This window comes from Rhincodon typus, chromosome 20, assembly GCF_021869965.1.
Source record: "Rhincodon typus isolate 14 chromosome 20, sRhiTyp1.1, whole genome shotgun sequence".
Taxonomy (NCBI): Eukaryota; Metazoa; Chordata; class Chondrichthyes; order Orectolobiformes; family Rhincodontidae; genus Rhincodon; species Rhincodon typus.
This window is the reverse complement of record NC_063351.1, coordinates 12,480,462-12,485,666: the sequence shown is the minus strand read 5'-3', so window position 1 is coordinate 12,485,666 and position 5,205 is coordinate 12,480,462. Positions and strand designations below refer to the sequence as shown.

The window sequence follows — 5,205 nt, the reverse complement described above, 5'->3', positions numbered from 1 at the left end:
CAGCTTCCAATAATTTTGGTGCAATGGAGAATCCATCCATGCTGTCCACTATAATATCGATCTGTCATTTTGTTAGATGCACCACATTCCCACCACTGAACCCATTAACAGTCCCAAATGCTCCCATACCTCACCCTGAGCTTGCCCTTCCGATTCTCTGATGACGGAAACCTCTTTTGTACAGCTGCACCAGCCCTGAGAGCAGAGCAAACAGCACAGCGGTAATGAGCCTCATATGACAGTCACAGTCCCCAGCTCAGGTCATGGCACTTAGCGTTCGTTGTAGACAGTGTCTAATGACAGGATCAGCAAGTGCTGAAGGCACAGGCATGACTGAGCTGTAGCCACATGCGGTGGATCATTCGTGTGGTAGTGAGGGTCACAAACAGGGGCTTGACATTAATGTGGTGATTGAATGAGTGACCACTGATTAAAATACTCATGGAGATGCTGAATACGTTTTCCTGTCTCATGTCACTGTCAAGGACCCTGGACGAGTCAAGCTCAAAATTGACAGAGGAGTTTCTGTGGGGTTTATACCCCTCCACTGAACTGAGCAGTGTGTCACAAACCCAGAGAGCCCTGCCACTGCTGCCCAATACCTGCTGCAGCCTGTATTTGAGCAGTTCACCCAATGATCTGGCCTCTTTGTAAGGATTCAGCAAGCCTCCCTGCTAATGACAGAAAACCACCACTACAGCTCCAGAAAGACACCACTGTTTACAGGGACATGGTAATAACCACAAGTTATTCTCAATCATCTAAATTCTGGCCATTTCAACATCACTAGAGTGGGGCCCTGGACAAAATGATCTTTGGTGAGGGACAAATGAACACGTGGAATGATCCTGCCTGGTTCCCGTTCACAAAGAAAGCAGCCAATATGCTGGCAGGGCTGTGCTCTGCCATGCCAGGATGGAGAGCAGAGGCTTCTGGGACTGCCCGAGATGGTCTTGTTGCAGGATGGGCTGTCACACGGGCCGTGCTGGAATTGATCGGAGAAGTAGCACATACCAATTACAGTATCACTGACTCCCGAAAGAACCCCAGTGCCATGAAGCCAAACCCTGTGCTCTGTCAATCCTCATTCGTAATAAACAGTAACCAGGGGAAGAACCTTGTGTCTTAGTGACATTGTGTTTCTACAACTACTGAATCACCTTACAGTTTTAGTTTCCTTTCATTTGTTCACTTCAGTAAAGATCACCTGATTCTGAATAATGTGAAGGGTGTGGCTGGTGTGTATATGTTTGCATATATATCTTTGGAGATTAAGCACCCTTCATTATGATCATCCTGCTCCTCAGAAAGCAGAAGGAAAAGTAAACAAGCAGCAGGCGTATTCACTCAGATCACCATGGGGTAAGTGAGATATTCATGCGTCCATACTGGGCACAGTATACTCAGCTGAAGCTCACAGCTATCAGTGCTATCGGTGCTATCTCTCCTCTCTCTGAGTCATTATGATGTGGGCTCAACTAATACTATAGCGAACTGATCACATAATCCAGGCCTTTTCTCAATGTAGTACTGAGGGAGTTCAACTCTGTCTGAGGTGCTGGCTTTCAGCAGGGACATAAAACAGAGACAATGTGGAATTCCCTAGCTGGGCCAGCATTTATTGTACATCTCTAATTGCCCTTGACAAGGTGGTGGTGAGCTGCCTTCTTGAACCATTGATTTATTTGATATAGATACACTCACAATGCCTTTCAGGAGGGAGTTCCAGGATTTTGACACAGCAAAATCATACCGCAGTCAACCGACCTTGCTCCTGCAAAAATGGGGCTGTCTGTTGTACTCTGAGTTCAAATTGTCCTGGTAGGTTTCTCATAGGTGTGAATGGTGTAGTCTGATAGACACCCTAGCTTCTCCAACGAAAGGGAACGCATTGGAGAGAGCAGGGCTGCAGGACGAGGTGCAGAGCTTGCTGCAGGTGAAAGGGAGAATTCATGGGGGGGCAGCTGGATGCCCCTAAGGCTCTATATACCAATGCCTCATCCTTGATACTGTTTGGGATGATGGTCCAATTCTAATCGTCTAATGAGATTGGAGTCTTGCAATGTGGGTGTGTGATCTGATGCCAGGTGGGGATGGAAATGCTTTTGTGTCATTTAGCTGCACCAGTGAGAGAGAAACAACTTTTAATAGGAGGAGCAGTGAGCAGCAGGAGGGTGAATGACAGCCTGGGTACCACCATGGCCATGGCTATGAGGGCAGCAGCTGCTGGGCAAAACCTGTGCCAGCTGGAGAGGTGGCACCTTGACTTATCAGCAGATCAGCACAATGCTGGTTAGGCAAGGCCTACCTCCACAAGGCTATCACCCTGCTGGAGTTGCCCCACCAAGGTACAAAGAAGAGGGTGCTGTTGAGTGAGTGGGTGAGTGGTGGGAAGGAGAGCTGTGAAGAGGAACAGCTGAGTGAATAGCTCTCTGGACTGGGGAGAGGCGTCCAGTGATGTATCCGACAGCTAACAAATGTCTCCACTAGACATTGACCCAAACACTTCTTTATTGTGTTGTTTAAAAATTTAGCTGGATGATTTTTATTTTCAAAGGAACCAATGAGAATACAGCAAATACCGAGGCAAATTGTAGGCACGGTTTCCAACCCGTGATCCAAAACATGGCATCAATTGTTATTTGCCATGATAGAACCATTTCAGATTGTGACATTTCCAAAAGAATGGCCATGACAAGGTTAGTTTAAGAAGAAAGTTCCTGTTGAAATATACAAAAAGATGGCAAATCTAAATAGCGGTGTCTGAGCCGAAAGGTTTGGGATACAGTGATGCAGCTATATGGTTTTTGAGTGAGTTAAAATCTTGCCCATTGTGAAAGTTTATAAACAAAATACATTACACAATTGACATTGACAAAAAATCATTTGTAGTTTCAGTATTGAGAGACACCAGCAGAGACAAGTAATGGAAAATAAATGAAATCCTTTTGATTGATTTAATATTAAGATATTCATAAATATCCTTAATCTGTCATCTAATGTTAACAAAGGCCAAGGTAAGAATTAATTCAAAGGATCAAATTAAAATACGCAAGTTGCAGCTTCAGATATAGATTGTAAAAGATTTTATTCTCCTGCAGAGACACACAGGAGGAGTCATTGGAAGTGAAGCTCGATCAGCTTCAATGCCACTTCACTTGGACTCCACAGAAAGAAACCATCGACTTGGATGATCTGAAACAAAGATTAGAAGACTCAATACTGCTTGCTGTAAAATATGAAGCCAGGTCTTACAACCATCTTGCTTTTATAAACTGTCTGCAAGGAAACTGTGAAAAGGCAATTCAGAATTTAAAGGAAGCTGAAAAGATTCTGAAGGAGAATCATAAAGATGAATTTGAAAAAAGAATCATTGTCACCTATGGAAACTATGCTTGGGTTTATTATCACATGGACCGACTGGAAGAGGCTCTACCTCGACAAGCTGGAGACGGTCTGTAACCTATTCCCTGAAGCCTCTCGGTTTCCAGCAATGATGCCCGAGGTTGAAGGGGAGAAGGGTTGGTCACTGTTGACTTCTGGTGCTCAATATTATGAAGAGGCAAAGGAATGTTTTAAAAAGGCCCTGGAGAAGGATCCTGACAACATTGAGTGGAATTTTGGTTACGCCATTGTTCTGTCTTGTCTGGAAGCATGTTCTGGGACCCCAGCGGGTCATGAACCCACTCAGTCAATGGAACAGTTTACACTTGTGCTGGAGCTTGACCCTGATCATGCTGAAGCCATAGTGCTGTTAGCTTTAAAACTACAAGAGTTCAGTCACAGGGAGAAAGCATTCACATTAGTTGAGCAAGCATTGCAGAAGTCCCCTGGTCATCCATATGTGCTTCGTTATGCAGCAAAATTTTACAGAAGAGAAGGAGATGTTAAAAATGCTGTCGAACTGTTAGCGAAAGCATTAGAAATTACACCAAACTCATCGTTTTTATATCACCAAATGGGTCATGTTACAAAAGCAAACTAAAAGCACTGGGCACATTTCCAGGCAGCAATGTGCCTCATGATCCTGCCTCTCAAGAGAAGGCTACATTAATCAAACAATGCAAGTACTATTTTGGAGAGGCAGTTGCGCTCAAACCATCATTTGCGGTGGCAAAACTGGACCTTGCCGAGATCTTTATAATGAATGAAGAAATTCATGAAGCTGAAGAGATCTACAGTAATCTACTGAAATTGAAATATGGTCATCCAGAAAGTAAGCAGTACGTATATTACAAGGCTGGGCTATTTGAACTGTATCAGAAAAGATCAGAACAAAATGCTATCACACATTTTCTGGAAGGATTTTCTATCAAAGGAAACTCAAAACAACAAAAACTCTGTCGCACCAACTTGGAGAAGATAGCAAACAGACTACTTCAAAATAACCCAGGCGACATTAAGGCTTTGTGCATTCTTGGGGTCATGTATCTGCTGGATGGGGAGAAGTCTGGAATTACTAAATGCTTTGCTAAGATCAAACTCAAAGAACTTTTCAGTGAAGAATAGTGATCTACTGTTATTGAATTACACCTTTCTACTGGGATCATCAATGACTTGCTAAGCAAACATATTTGAAAGATGGATGAATATTTTCTCAGAGCTTTTGTTGGGGACCCTTTTTGGCATTTCCTTTAAAACTGACATTTTATGCATGATTGTATAATTTTAAAATAATAATTCCTGCTAAAAAATATTCAAAATCCTGCTGCTTCTTCACAGAATATTGCTCATACAGAATTTAACCAGGTATTTCTATTTCTATTTCTGTATCTTTAGAGATTTAGTCAAATATGGGGAGAAACAAAACTACAGTTGTTTTGGAATTTGAGTCAAGTTAACTTGATACAAATACAATCATTGTTCTGAATTTGAGAAGCTAACTCAAAAACAATAATGAATATGACTCAAGAGTGATTTTTGGGAGTGTGTGATGAGGGGAGTTCAAAACATACCATTCGTTACAAAAATCAGGGTTGGGGTGCTTCAAACCAAGTTAATGGACTGAAGGAAGTTTTGGCAAGGTTCCATCGATTAGAAAGGGGAAAGTGTAGGTTCTATGACAGTGGAGCCTTAAACCTTTAAAGTTGGGACCAGACCTCCTGGTCCAAAAAATGTACAATACTTTGCCCTCTCAAGATCTTCAGAGCTGCTTCAGCCTGTGGGAAAAACTAAAACAGTTTCCCCACTCAGCACAGAGTTAAC

General features: G+C 42.8%; 1 pseudogene; it reads left to right on the top strand.

Moving 5' to 3' along the window:
• Positions 1-1,310: 1,310 nt before the first annotated feature.
• On the top strand, positions 1,311-4,672 carry LOC109929455 (annotated as a pseudogene).
• Positions 4,673-5,205: the final 533 nt, after the last annotated feature.